Genomic DNA, 16414 nt, shown 5'->3' with positions numbered 1-16414 from the left:
ATTGTTTGTATGATATTTATTCAGAAATGCTAATGCTGATAAAATATTATTTTTAAAAAGAAATTATTTGTATAAAAATCTTTTTTCATTATTTATCTACTGAACAAGCAAAAGTTTTTCAAAACAGTTACTCAAAAAACTAAAAGAAGAAGATTCTATAATCCGACGTCTTAGCTCGGAAACCCACAGACAGATGGCAGGACCACTGATTTGTGAGGCCGCTTCCGCAAATTTAGACATAGATCCGAAGGGGAAGGAAATTTTCTCCAGTTTCTTGTACCCATTATACTGTTAAGCAACCAACCACAGGTCTTTCAATACAACAGAGGTTACGAGTTTACGATTATGAATATACTTATATCGCATTTTTTCGGTGGGTCTTATCGAAGTAGAAGATCAAACCTCTGTCTTTCCGGAACGGAGTCTGATTCTGTGACCACTGGGCTACCACGGCTCTAAGGGGGAATTGATTTCTGAAACTTAAAAAAAAAATATTAAATAAGATATCTCTATACAAAAGCGAAATTCTGTTTGTATGGGATGAATTAGTCAAATAACTCGAAAACGACAGCACAGATTTTGGATCATTTCTTTTTTTTCAACAGTTTACAAATTTTTATGGTGCGATTTGTAAACAATCAGCGCTTTCTGGAGCCATGTATTTTAGGCGCAGTATCGAAAATACGAAATTCCTTTATTAAAGCCCACTGTTAAGGTTAAAACTCGTTTTAATATCTTTTAAGCGGCTAAACCGATTGGTACGCCTTTTTTGTTATACATTACGAATACTTTTTGGATCATTTTGTGATATTATCTATTCCTCTAGGTTAAGTTGTTCGAATGCAATGTTGAAAGCTCATGTTTTTTTCTCATTGTTTTAAGGTGTGCTGTCGGGGAAACAACCTAATAACAAAGTGCTTAAAAAGGAATAGAAGCAGAGGAAATCTCGAGAAAAAAAATAAACATCTAATTAGCTGATAGTTTAAAATCTGCTGATAGTTAAGTAAAAACGCGTGTTAGAAAGAAATACGCAGGCTAATATAACTTTTTAAAAATTAAGGAAAAAGATTATATTTCCCCATCCGTGGTAATTTTAAACATAAATATGCTTATTCGTGAGCCAATTCACTTTTATACATATTTTTTCCTGTTCAAAATGTTAGCATATGTTATACTCAACATTTTATTAATAAATTTCTCACGATACCCATTTTCGTCAATTGTGAAAAATACCTCCAAGGTCTTAAAATGTGAACATGCAAGAAGCAAAAATTAAATTCACTCTCTCTTCTGCAATACAAGCAGGGGCTTTTTGGTTTGATTTTCGACTGTACGATTTTTAATACTTGAAGTTCTACTTATTTTAACAGGTGTACCGTAACTGTTCCTTAGAGACAGTTAGTATTTATTTAATGTAATTAAAGCTATATTTTTTGTCATATTCAACGAATCATGCCATTCATTATGTCATATTTATTTTTTGTCATTCTTATTTTGGAATATTCATCACATTCTAAAAGATAAATACAAAAGCATGCCGCGTAAGAATGACGAATGCGAATTGATGTCTTAAGAAATCTGTAGAAACCTGGCCACCGAAAACTATACTTTTACATCGAAAAATTAACCTATTATAGAAAGTAATTAATTTCTACAATAAGCTAATGTTCATACTTCCCCAAATACTTTTTTCAGTTCACTGACTCAATAAAGTTAAGGTTTTAGCTGACTCTTGAGATAAAACTTCAAAGTTCGAATTTTTCCGCAAAACTTTAGCCCAGTGTAGAGAATTGTTAGCCCACAGATAATAAAAAAAATTGTTCTTTATGTTACATTTAGGGTTAAGTATTGAACTTAATACCACGACATGATTGTGACCAGTGCCATTTTTTAAAAATAAATTGTCCACGATAAAAATGCAAAATAATACTTTTTATCAAGTTTCACAAGTTCATTTTGTTCCGGGAAACTTTAAATAGTTCTCGGAAAAAAATATCGAGTCAAAATTCCCCAAATGGTTTTAAAAGCTATTCAAATCTATGAAAAACAGTTTCATGTTGATTCAAAGTCATTAGTAGTAAGTGTAAATAGATTTATAACTAAGCCCATGTACTCGGCTCATGTATTAAGCCCATGTTCTTTCGCATTTGATACTTTAGATTTGTATTAAAGTTTATGACCTAAAAGTACATAGTCATAATTATCCCATTTTCTTTCTTCTTTTTTTACCTGAATGGAGTAATTATGATCATATCTCAATTCAATTCAAAATTGATTACTTTTTATATTCTGTTGCCTAAAAATATCTAGAACATACACTGTTTTGTATAAGTTCTAGATCCTCTATCCTCTATTTTGCTTATGTTCTAGATCTTTTTTCTTACTCTCCAAAGAACTTGCCAGAAGCTGTTGCTATGTAAAAACCAAGAATATGAGCCAGTGAAAGATTGAAAGAAAGTACGGCATGCCAGTATCAGCTGCAAATTAGAAGAAAAGTTATTTTAGAAATCAGGGAGCTGGCTGCTGTGAACAGGAATTTGAAAGAAGTGCAAGAACGTATAGAATTTATTGTCAAGAACCATGTTTGATTATTCTTATAACAGGCAAGAATTTTAGCGACTTAAAAATTCAACTTCTAATATTTTTAAGAATGGTAAACCAAGAGAGGACTGGCTTATAAGCTTTATGAAGGGATACCTTTCCTTATCCTTGAAGAAAGCCAAGCATCTTCATTGTATCAATTTTACCCCTTCTCTGTCGGTGTCTCATCTCATAAATTCAGCGTTTCTGTGCCTGTATAATAGGCGTCGCTTGCCATGCATATATATTGTATTTCTATATTGTATAAATCCTATACTCTACTATTGTCTATTTCCATATTGTATCCTTCCATATTGTATTTTTGAATATTGCTAAAAGATGGCGCAACTAGTCCCACTTTCTTCGCCATTTTCGAAGTGAGATTTCCCGCATTGTATTTAAATCGAAAATCATTTTGCACTTTCTTTAGTTTCGCTTTCATCAGTGTTACCGTCGCATGTCTAAATAGTTATGATGTATGATTTTTAGGCTCTGATACCCAAAACTGATTGTATATCTGTTTAAACGGTAAAGTTGGAAAATCATTTTCCAAAATATTTTTACCTAATTTTAATAATTATTTTATGCAGATATTTATCTTAAACACCTTAAAACAATAGAGTTAATAAATATGTAATCACGGTGTATTTTTTCAAGACAAAACTTGGGTGCATTGCAAGGAAAACTGGAGATCTGGGAATCACGTATTTCACCACCAATAGGTCAAGCAAAAAACTGCTTGCTGACAAAAAACTGATTACTTTTTTAGGTCGGAAATTCAAAAAAAAAAAAAAAAAAANAAAAAAAAAAAAAAAAAAAAAAAAAAAAAAAGAGGATTTTTAGGATTAGCAGTTGCATAGAAGAAAACTATTATCGTCAGATAAAGCCTGCTTTGTCTTCATTATACGTGAGATAAAGCAGATTTTGCATTTTTGAATTTAGGATAGAACATATATTCAGTTTCAGCAATAAAAAATTGCTTTTTTTGGGTCAAAAATTCAAAAAAGAAAAAGAAAAAAAAATCCGATAGAGAAGAGGATTTTTAGAATTAGCAGTTGCACAGAAAAAAACTGTTATCGTCAGATAAAGCCTGCTTTGTCTTCATTATACATGAATACGTGAGGTAAAGCAGACAAAATATTATACTTTATCATTACATATTAATCATCATTATACATACACCTCCCATGTGCATGGAATAGGTGTGAGAAGGGAAAAACAGTGGTAAGGGTCACTTGAAAGGAATGGCAATGAGTCAACAACAGTTCTAGAATGTACATTAGCTGAATGCTCATTATTCCCCATATATGATCAGAATTACCCCAAAATTTAACTTTTTGAAAATCTTTGAGGGGTAGTTATGACCAAACCTTTAAGAGCTTAAGCATTTAACTTAAAGATAATGATTTTTTTATACATTCTTAAAGAATTAAAAAATTGCCCTAAACGATTACAATATTAATTTTAATTATTTCAAGGAGACATGAAGTTCGATTTGAAAATAAAAGAGCCAAAAGTGGTCATAATTACCCTACTCTTTTTATCTTGAATTAATTTAGAAATGGGGCAAGTTGGGCAATATTATCCAAGAAACATACCACATAAAGGTTTACACGATATTCGAGTGAGTCCTGTGGCTTGTGGCTTAAATATTTACAGCTAAATTTTGATTTGTAAAATAGTCAAAGTTTCTTATGCCATTTCTTTAGACTTTGACTTGTTAGTTTTTTATTTCTGGAGAAAGACTCAAGCAAAGCACTTTTAACTGGATAAGTCTTATTAGGGAGTCGACCACAATATCGCGAAAAATATCGGGTATTTATTTGACCTTTTTATTAAAGTGTTCTCCAATAATAATATAATTCTCAAAAAATAATAATATAATTCCAAAAACCTTCAGCTCCGTTAGAAAAAAATTTTCGTAAGCGTTACATTTTATTAATGCCTCTACATTAACCCTGTGCTTAGCGTCCTTTTAAATCGACTGTTCTTTTTTTCCAAATATAATACGCATTAATAAATTGCAATGCAGATACTCTCTAAATTTTGCTAGTCAATGAATAAAAAAAATGCATTTTTTTTAAATATTTATTAAGCAGTTTTTAAGAATTTATTACGTATTTATTTTAGATCACACTATTCACTTTTTCTTTCGGAGAAACGAGAAAATTTTTTTAGTGTGTATTTACAGTTCATGCATCAATTCAGATTGTCAGTCTTTATTTTTTATTGTCTGTTTATAGATCGGGCATCACGTAATACAATCCAGACGGTCTGTTTTTTCTTTTTCCTTTCATTGTTTATTTATAGTTCGGGCACTATGTAGCACATTCAAGATCAGGAGTTCTCGTTTTCTTCTTCGCTAGATAAGGAAGGAAACACGCTGAAAAAGCACAGAAAATAGATGTTATGCCCAATATATAGAATACACCGTCATATGAACCATGAGTTCCTCTGAAGTAACCTGAAAGACAAGGACAAGCCTCTATTATGGACAATAGATATTGCGAAAATAATAAAATATTTTAGTAGTTCGAGTAAGTATTAGGGGGACCGGAAAGTAATGTCATTTCGGTGCATTTGATAATAGTTTCGAAGTTCATGTAAGTATTTTTATTGTTGTTGTCTCTAATAATACTTGGACACGCCAAGCTCGCCATCAGCCATTGTCCTTTCGCGAATTAAGTTTGACAAAAGAGCACTGCAAGGTTGAAATAACATCGTGGTTCAGAGCACCCACGGATAGATGGCAGCACCACTCATTCGTGAGATCTGTAGGAGAAGGATATTTTTCCTGATCTATTTACCCGAGGACTGATCAGGGACTGACCACAGGTCTTTCAATTCACACATCTTACGTGCAAGTATATCGCATGCACTCTATGAGTCTCAGTGGAGTCGAGAATCGAACCTCGACCCCTACGGAACAGAGTCTGATTCTCTAACCACTGAACTACCACGGCCTTAAGTATTTCAGTGATTTTTCTTATTATTTTAGTGTAAATTACAAATTTTCGGTACCCGATACGAACATGATTTTAAGATACTGGGGCACTTTATGTCTCTTCCTCTATACTGGATGGAGGAAAGGATAGAGGCAAGCAAAATAGAGTTACTATAGACCTTAAATATTGTTATTGAAACAAATTATCAATTGTTTCCGATAAATTTCCTTTTTGTGGTGGCCAAAATGAAACCAATTTTATTCCTAGTCGATAGTATTACCAGCGCCGGGATAGCCTGGTTGGAAGGACGTTTGGTACATGTTAAAGAGGTCGTTGGTTCGATCCCCGCCGGCCCAAGACTCTCCGTGAACAAAATGGTGACAGGTACGCACTAAACCTGTCAGGGTCACTAAGTGCTCCAAGTTCCCATAAAAGAAAAAACAATAATTCTGGGCGTACTGAATCGGATATTGATCATGCTCTGGTTCACATCACAATTACAACAGATCAGGTCACAATTACACCGGATGGATGCATGGCTTGTAAATGCGTCCTCCCTTTAAAACGGGCTGTGATATGTGTGTGTCAGAAGTCACATTCTTGGCCATAGATGGCACATCTCGAAAACAAGTAGAGGTGCACCTCTCTTCCTTAAAATAAGCTTGCCAGTACTGACAAGTGGCATAATACAACAACAGTATTGCTAGTTTAGAAGTTAAAAAGTTTTATGTCAAAACAGTTCAAGTTCTGATGTATATCTAATTATTCATTTGGCATCGCTATCTAGGCAAGTGAAGTATTAATAGCTATGCATTTATTTACGCTAAATGAAATAACACGAAAATAAATTCGATAGGAAGTTATCAAGGATTTAACTAAAACAGCAAAAATTTATGATTATTAAATTCTGCTTTAAACCTATTTACGCATTTGGCATTTTTATTAATTAAAGTGACTTATTGTTTTCTATAAATTTGTTTGCATTGAATCTAATGAAATCAATGTTCTATCTTATATCAGTGAAGAATGGATATAAAATGAACTTGTTGCAAAACATAAATATTTAAGTATGAAAAAATATTTTTTATTATTTTTATATATACCAGTTTTTATTCATAAAAACAGGCTTACCCGGATCAACTCGATTTTATTCGAACCAAGTCAGATAAAGCCGGGTTTTTCATATTTCTAAAAAAATCTTTGTCCCTTTAAAATACAGTTTTTTACCCGAAAAATTTTTTTATTTTAAAAGCTAAAGAGCTAATTTAATGTTTTAAATAAAAATGTAACTAATTTTATTCATGGAATTTCTTTTAAAAAAAACAACCTAAGAACTCTATTTTCGCCTTCTTACCCCTAAGTACTATATAGTGCTACAAAACTGTTTTCTCATTCTTTTTTAGCTCACGAATGCAAAACTAGATATCTTCTGAATAAATAAAAAATTTATAATGGTTTTGAAAATCTAGAAATTTTTGTTCCTTCGTGTGAAGAATAAACAAATTCACCTTTGAACAAATCAATAAATATTTATCAAATATTAATTTTCAGAGATAACTAAAGTTAACATAAAATGTTTCTAAAGCAAAAATCAAGCAGTCAAAATATAAAAAAATATGCATGCTTAAAGTCGCTTACTATATATTATAATCGTTTTAATTAGTGAAAGTTTATATATTGTTTAATCCTATTATACAGGGTAACAAAAAAGTATAGGGATCACTTTTGTGGCTATCTACCACTAAAGTTTTAAAACCTTTTCACACATATAGCTTGCTGATCTAAAGCTCTGGTATTAGACTTTCAATTGCAATACTATTTAATAAAATCACAAAAATGCCTTTGAAGAAATTTGACAAAAAGCTAATTGGTCAAGTACAAGCATTTTTAGAACTTCGATGGAGCCACAAAATTATAGAAACCCATTTTAAAAAGAAAGGTATTGCGATTTCACTCAGCCATATCAGTCGCATCAAGAATTCAAAACTTGGATCGATGCAAAATAATGCAAAACCAAAAAGAAGTGGACGGCCAAGCAAATTGAAGAAATCAGATTTGCAGAAGCTTGATAAGATGACATCAAAACCGGATCCACCAACACAGGCAAGCATGGCTAAAGCTCTTAACGTGAGTCAGCAAGTTGTAAGCTATCAACTAAAACAAAAGTTGAAGAAAAAATGCCATAAAAAACCTAAATGTCATCATTTAAGTGAGAGATCGGTGCAGATTAGGAGGCAACGTTCATGGCCCCTCTACAAGCTTCTCCGTAAGGACAGATGGCGAAAGTTCATTACAACTGATGAAGCTTGGATCTATCTATCTGATACCAATGCTAAATCTAAAGTTCAATATCTTAGTCGCGGGCAGAACAGGCGAGACTTGACACCATCAACCACGGTGCCTCATCCCAAAGGCGTAATGGTTTGGATGGGCATATCCGCCCATGGTGTGACCAAACCTCGGTTTGTGAAACCTGGGGCCAAAATAAATTCTGAGTATTACATACAGAAGATATTAAAGCCCTTTCTTAAGGATGATTACTGCAGATTGTACCCTAATGGTGATGCTGTGTTCCATCAGGACTCTGCCCCATCGCATGCATCTAAGGTCACCCAGAAATTCCTAACAGATCAGCAAGTGCAATTCCTGAGACCAGAACAATGGATTCCAAACAGTCCTGATGCTGCACCATGCGACTATTTCCTATGGGGACATCTGAAAAACAAACTGAATAAGCGAAGAATTTCTACATTGAGAGGCCTTCAAAGAGCTATTAGAGAAGAGGTGAAGAAAATCCCCCAGGAAATCATTTTGCGGGCTTTAAAATCCTGGCCGAAGCGTTGTAGACAAATCTATTATGCCGGAGGTCGACATATTGAGAAGCATCACTGAATTTATGTAATAAATTTTGGAAATATAAACATTCAAAAATGATCCCTATATTTTTTTGTTACCCTGTAGTCCTATTACAGAAAGTTTATGTCCTATTATAGATGGAGTTGCTAAACTAAGTGGAATACTCAGTAGATCAGTCAGAATATTAAAAAAAATATGCATGCTTAAAGTCGCTTACTATATATTATAATCTTTTTAATTGGTGAAAGTTTATATATTTACCTATTATAGATGGAGTTGCTAAAATAAGTGGAATACTCAGTAGATTTCCACTAGTTAGAGCCATAGTCCTTTTATCCTCTTCTATAAATTCTGGAACCAGTGCAATAGTTAAAAGCAGCGTTGATCCCAATATGAAAAATATTGCGAACTCGCATATCATCAGAAACAAAGGATTATACACAAACACAAAAACTATAAGCAATAGACCCGTACTGAAGAAACTAATGAATGTCAGTTTGGTGAGTTCCATGTATTTTGCATCAATGATAAATCCAGAAGAGAAACGACTAATTAAGTCAGACACTGATATAAGTGTAACTACGTGCATTTTTATGTTCTCATCTAAATTTTTATCCAAGCTGTAATCAAGAATTATAGTCCATATTGTTATAATAATAAATATAAAACAGCCATTGATAATAAGCATTATGATAAATACTGGGTCGATAAAAACAACAAAAATCTTATTCCCAGGAAAATTTCTTATATTTCTTTCTGCAATGTAATTATCTTTATCATTTTTCTGGATTTGTTTTGCAGAATTAGTGTCAGTATTGAAGCCATTTGCAGAGAAATTTTTATTTTTCTTAGGTGGAACATTATTTGAAAGATTTTTCATAGCTAGGCTAGCTGGAATCGTGTGGACTACCATAGCAGAGAGAATTAAGAAGCATCCAGACAATCCGTACAAGTTTATGCAAACCTGCATTACCGGAGGTAATAAAGTCGCACCCAGACTTGCAAACGTCAATGCCAGACCATTTGCTGTGCTTTTATTTTCAAAAAAATGTTGGTTGAGATAAGGTGGAATAGTTTGGTGTGATAATCCGTAACCGAAACCTGCAAAATATTCACAAAAATCTGAGTAACACAAAATCGATACCGCGAAAAACTGCAAGTTAGTGGCTTTTTGTTAATTTGAAAGTATTCAATTCAAGAGGCTATATATTTTATAACGCGACAGAAAAATGAAATTAAAAATTAAAAATGAAGATAACAAGGGTTTTAAGGATGAATGATTTGTAGAAAAACCGTTAATTCAGTTTCTCACGTCTAAAAAGTTAATTAAATATTTACTGCGCCTTACATGCCTGGTATTGAAAACATAACCACCGATTTAAAAAATAAGCTTTTTTCTAAGGAATCCAGGAGCTTTAACTTCACTAAATTTCAAAAATAGTTACAAAGTTTTGTAACAGATGGCACTACTAGCTGAGAGAAAAATAAAAACAACGTTTCTTCCAAAAAAAAAAAAAAAAAAAAAAAAAAAAAAAAAAAAAAAAAAANTAAAAAAAAAAAAAAAAACTATTTTTAGCAACAAAGTGACAGATTCTGAGGACAAATTGATACTCGTGTAAGAATTTTAGTTAAAATGATCTGTCATCTAAATGGCATGTTTTTGTTCTTACAGTAAGCAATACTATCTGTTGACGAACTTGGTAGCTATTTTGAAACTTGTTAAGAATAAAATAAATAACCATTATTTGCAGCAACAATAAAGCGCTGTTTGAACACAAGTTCAGAGGATATCCAAGCAAATATTTCAATTGGAATGATCTGAAATACAGTTGATAACCTCACTTTACTGTTTTTAGCTATCTCTGAATGGACTTTGAAACTAATTTAAGACACGGTAAGAATAATGTTCTGGTTTTCTAAGCTGAACTTGGTAAATCCGTAAATTTTTATCTCCTTCAATTTTTTTAAAATTATTTTTCCAACCGTTGGTTATTTACAGGACACATCAATTAATGTTCAAGGGTGATTCGGAAAATAAGTTTCCCCCCACCCATAGTTCTTTGCAGGAAATCGAACAGCCATGAGATAAACAAGGCACAGTGACTGAATATGAAAGACACTCATACACTATTGAGTATCATTTGATCATGGTCGAAGCAGAGGTGATAACCTATCAGTCTGGTCCAAGGGCTATGTTGCTAGGTTTTTTAGAGGTTGGAACAATAAGTGCTACGTTGTACTGTTACAACCTGACGAAATAGAATATGGCTATTCGAGAAAAAGGGCTTAGCCTTCTCAGATCCAGCGTTCTATTAATGAATGATGATGTGAATTTCAGCGATGGCAACATAAAACCGTGTTGCATCTTCTAGTTAAGTGCGCCTTGACCATTAGCTATACTGTCCTGATCTCGCAACTAGTGACTTCCAATTCCTGCTTTTAAAGAAAAGTCTCGTCGGTTGAAGGCACTTTGGAAGCAATGGTAAAATCGCACAAACTCTTCAATGCTTCCTCTGTATGCAGAACCCTGATTTTTTTTTAGGAGAGTTTTTTGAAGCTTATAAAGCAATGTTTTCAGCATACTTGGTAATTATGTGTAAAAATAAAGTTACGTCTAATATTTGATATCTCATTATATTTTTTTGTCTTTCATACACATCTCTGTCCATCAGGAGAAGCTTATTTTAGGACTCCTCTTTTCTTGTTTTAATTGAAGAAATTTTATTCGCTGTAAGCACTTGTTGTCATTAATGAGGTAAATATTGAAGACTGTAATTGATTTAAAAAGACAATAAAATGCTTTGAAAAAACAATGCGAATTGGTGTACCATATGCTCTCCAATTTTTTCAATTCATAATTCAAACCCAGAAACAGAGCGCGCTCCTGTTCGACTTTTAACTATTTGCTTTAAGTCTAATTTCCTCCAGTAGTAAAACTAAATTATTTTAAGAATTAAAGATTTGACTTCACAAAGACGGGTAGAAATATTTTTGATCTCATATTCTAAAATTCTAAATCATTGGTAGTGAAGTAGGTACTCTCGAGCTAAAAGTTTATAGTTAATAGGTCTTAGGAAATTACCAAATAGTCCACCCCACAAAATTGTGACTGTAAAAATATCTTCGGCGAAAAAGCAAAACCCTATACTTAGCGTTGACACCAGACATCCCGCGATAATGAGCTTTCTTAATCCGAATATTTGATCAAAGTATCCAATCAGAGGACCTATAAAGGAAATTCATCAATTATTTAAAGTAAAACACAGAACTGAATTTGTTTAAAACACACACAGTTTCTAAAACTTTTTTAAAATTTGAAAATAATTTGTAATATTTTTTAAAAAAATTAAAATTAATTAAAGACCTCCTTTTAAATTATATTACATGATTTGAAACGATATAGTTGATTTTCTTGAATTTAGAATCTAATTCAGAAGACAAGTAAGCTCAGAAGTTCCATCCAAACTTACTTTCCTATTTCACTCATAACTTAACAACACTTCACGCTAAATAAGTGTACGCATTCATTGTTAGTTCCTAAAAATATGTAAATATTCCACATGTTGATTTTTCATGAGGAACTTACATGCAACTAAAAAAAATTCTCTAATTTTTATTCCTTTACGAAACGATAGGATTTCTAGCAAACAGGAAAATTTATTCCATTACGAAATTAAAAAGAACTGTGGATGTTTTTGTAGGTAGAAACTAATTTTTGTTGAACGAACTTATGTTAAATTTTGTATATTTTGATATTTCCTAAAAAAAGTGCAAAATGCAAATGACAGTGTCTGAACCTTAACTTAAATTACTGGCTATGACGAAATATTACCCAAACTACTACTGCAAAGGGCAAAACATTTTGGAAATTACTTGCCGGTGTAGTTATGTTACAGATGACTACGGACAAAAAAGACCCCATTGTGAAACGAGTTGAACTGAACAGGTTAAAGAAGAATCTAAATAGTTAATTTCCCGGTTAACAGGTTTTTTTAGCACTATAGTACATGTAGTCCTAAATACAGCAACTGACTCCTACTTTTCCGAATAGACACAGGGACCGATCAAGACAAATTAGAGCCCAAGGCCAACAAAATTTTCCGGGACCCTAACAAAGTATTTTGAAATTAAATTTCTGAAGAGTAGTCCTAACAATAAAAAGAATCTATTGAAGTGCAGGATTCAAGTGGAACGTTCTAAGAACTTTTGAAAGCAGACAATTAAAGATTATTTTTCTAAGATAAAGTTTACGCATCTAAATATTAAAGCAAAATATAAAACAACAAAACAATGTTGTATGAAAATAAAAATAGTTTGATGACCACAAACAATTGAAATCATTTGTTTTTTCTAAAAGTGCTTAGCTGAATTAGTATTTTAAATATTGTAGCCTTCCATCTACAGCTTTACATATTTGTTAAGAATAAGCTTTTACTTCCTGTTGACACTAATCATCTATAAGAGACTTTGCGAACATGCATTCTCGTTGCATTTGTTTAGGCCGTTGGAGTAAAAATTGCACCCATTAAAATTCAGCTGTACTTTCAAATTTGATTAATGCAATGTTTACACGAGTTTGGTTTATCCCGATATAAAGAAAATTTGAAATAAAAAATGCTTTTTGGAGATAAAAAATAACAGTTTAAAAAACAGTTACAGAAAAAAGTTTAAGTAATATTGTGGATTTTTTACTAATTTTTGAGGCCCCACAGAAAGCGTGGGCCCTAGGCCCGTGCCTATTGGGCCTAGGCGATAATCAGGCCCTAAATACACAAATAGTTGTAACCGTCGCTAAGAATGACCTCATCAAATGCTATAGCAATGAGTTATCATATTTTTCAATAATCCATGGTATAATACAGGGCTCGAAAAATCGCCCGTCCGCCCGTCCTCGGCGGTCAAAAATTCCTCGCGGACAACGAATTTCTCGAATCTGACATCCGCGCGGACAGCTATTTTCCCGTTAATTGTTCATGATACATTTTCAATTTTCATTATCCTACAAGAATCTAGCTCCTCACTTCTAAAATGACCCTCTAATCTAGAAATACAGCGACATACTGCTCATGATGGGATTGATGTTTTCTATGTCTGGGAGTACTGCAGCGGTTAAAAGGGGCTTTTCAGCAATGAACTTACAAAGAAACACCTTACGTACTGGTCTTACAAGAAGCGCTAAACGTAATTATGAACATTTACCTAAATGGAAAACCCCTTTCAGATTTCTGTGCAAAAACCTCTGTAAATCATTGGCTTGATTGTGGAGCTGGCAAACGTCATATTTGATGCATTTAAAAAACGCAGTACCCTCGGATAAATTGAAATTCCAGATAACTTGACCTTTGTTATTTAAATTATTTCATAAAAGAAATACTAGGTTACTATCAGTAATCTAGTATGTATTTTATTACTGTATAATGAAATCCTAGCATTTGTAATCCTAGTAACTACTAATTCATTGTGCAATTTATATAAATGTTTGTAATAAGTAGGAGAAAATTGTATTTTTATTTATTTAGAAGCTACGGGTTAGTGTCAAAGGAGGACGGGTACATTGTTGGACAAGCCGTTCTCTGGGACGGGTAAAATTTCTAAGTTTTTTCGAGCCCTGGTATAATATATACTTGCCTGAAAGAGTTCTCAACAGATAAGGCAAAACATAAACTAAGGAGGTTTCTTTCCTACTTGCATTGTAACGAGTTAATGATTCGACAAATAATATTGTTGAAAGTCTGGCACTACCAGCTATCAAGAAATTAATTACAGATGCTCCAATTAGTGCCCTGCAATCATTAGATGTTAGTTGAATCATTTAGATAAAATCTGAAAAAAAGTGTAATGATTTATATTAGCTACAATATTACTTATTTGTGAATTGCATTATTCATTGCTGTCAAATATATTATGGTAGCTCCGATAAATATAAAACGTTTTATATCTTGATATTAAGCAACCAGCTCTATTAGATGAACTTGAGATATCACTTCGAAAATAAATATCGTTGTCTCAAAAATAACTAACAGTTTAAGAACGAATAATAGAAAACGAAAGGAATAAAATTGTTTGGTTTGCCATGTTCCAATTAGAATATAATCGAGTCGACATTGGTACTAATGTCTCATAAATGTTTTTATCGATTGTGTTTCTATTCATAGTAGTATGATCAATTTGGTTTTTTTATTTTTTATCTGGTGAAATCCAGGTAGCTTTATGAACTACCTTGTGTTAAAATAGAGTTCCCCCTATACACAGGACTGTGAAACATTCTCCACTTTCAGTCATTAATCCCTGTCCATTTCTTCCGATTATTGATTCAACTCCCACATTTTCGAGGCCGACTTTTGCATTTAAGTCTCCCATAACAATCAGCGCGTCTTTTTTATTTATATTACTTAAGTATCTTGTAAGATATTATGAAATTAGTGTTTTTCTTCATCTTCTGTATCATTTGTAGGTGCTTATGCATTTTTTACAAGGATTTTTCTACTTGCCTATGAATCTTGCAAATTAGTTAGAGCAAGAGTAAAATTAAAACTGACTGAAATAATACTAATATAATATATTGACTAATAGAGGCAACTGCAGAACCAGATACGATACTGACAAACTACAAAATATTACTCTTACACTTAATTTTACCTTGAATCTGAAAAACAGATTCCAAACTCTAAAAGAGGAAACTGATAAAGATAGGGAGGTAAATAAAAGATGGGAGAAAATTAAAAAATTCTATTCAGAGACAGAAGAAATGCTTGTGAAGAAAGAACATGAATCTTATGACTGAATATCTGGAGACACCAAACATTTAGTTAAAGAGAGAAAAAAATTGACCTAAAAATTATTAACTGTGATGAAAAAGCAGATAGAAAACAATAACTTAAATCATACAAATCAAAAAATAAAGAACGTTAAAGAAGTGCACGCAAAGGTAGAAGAAAATATATAAAAGACCCAGCATATGAAGCTAAAGAAGCGTCTTATATAAACTATGCTAATTGCTAAAAACAGGAAAAGCTGCTGGAGGCGACCTTCAACAATGCTCCAACAGCTCTTTACAAAATGTTTTAGACGGTAAAACCATTACTTCAAATAAGGAGTTAAAAATCCCCTGGATCAATTTTTTTGCCAACAGAAAACAAAAACTTTATGCGCGTATAATCTTGCCCCCCCCCCCCAACCCGCAGATAGATGCTAAAAATTATTGGACCAGAATGGACAATATTTAGTTTAATGAAATATTTATTCACTATGTGAAAAACGTCTTTCATTTTCATAAAGTAAAATAAAATTAAAAACGAAATTACTTTCTGGACAACCCAATATATTTCGTGACCAACACCAGTCTATAAAATGCATCTTTCTCATGAGTTAATTATTAATCATAATTAAACGAAATTGCAGAACTGTTTACTTGTTTATATGAACTGTTTAACCTGTCCTTTCTGCCCAATTTATAGCTCAATTTCTTCCAGTTTTTCGTTGACAACGTGAGAAAATAAAATTCATCGGTTTTGGTTACTAGTGTTTTAAATAACTAAGTGTTCTTTATATATAGCTTATAAATACACTATGATAGCCTATTATATAGCATAGTATTTAGCATAGTATCTTTCTTACATATCATAGCACATTATTATCCGAGTTAGATTAAAATTAAGATCTTTTTAATCGTTCAACAAACTGGTAAAATTGTGAGAAAGTAATAATAATGAATGAATAAAACCAATCTTTTATGACAAATGACAACAAAAAAACTTACTTGTTATATAGTAAAGATTGAGATGGAATGACAAGCTATTGCGGAGATTTTTGTCATAATTGATCTTGCTAAAACTGAATCTCTAATGAGTTCAAAAGGAAGTGAACTTTAGAAATCATTAACGTCGTTCTGAAATATGTATCCCATAAAGAACACAATAAAAAACCTCTGTCCATTGAAAGGAGTGAAAAGATGTAAATTGTATTCTTATTGTAGTTCTGAGAATGAATTCATTTCGGGAGTAGTTTATTTAATAAATATTATATATACATAT

The 16414-nt window shown here is 32.3% G+C and overlaps 1 long non-coding RNA gene across 1 annotated transcript; it reads right to left on the bottom strand.

The window, feature by feature from the left end:
- Positions 1–4789: 4789 nt before the first annotated feature.
- LOC107437995 (uncharacterized) lies at positions 4790–9062 on the bottom strand. Its single transcript, XR_011637970.1, has 2 exons — positions 8643–9062; positions 4790–5044 (listed from the first exon to the last, which is right to left on the bottom strand). It is a non-coding gene; the product is annotated as an uncharacterized lncRNA (long non-coding RNA).
- Positions 9063–16414: the final 7352 nt, after the last annotated feature.

The sequence above is a fragment of the Parasteatoda tepidariorum genome, chromosome 10 (genome assembly GCF_043381705.1).
Source record: "Parasteatoda tepidariorum isolate YZ-2023 chromosome 10, CAS_Ptep_4.0, whole genome shotgun sequence".
In the NCBI taxonomy this organism is placed as follows: Eukaryota; Metazoa; Arthropoda; class Arachnida; order Araneae; family Theridiidae; genus Parasteatoda; species Parasteatoda tepidariorum.
The sequence above is the reverse complement of the archived record's forward strand: the minus strand, read 5'-3'. Positions and strand labels throughout refer to the sequence as shown.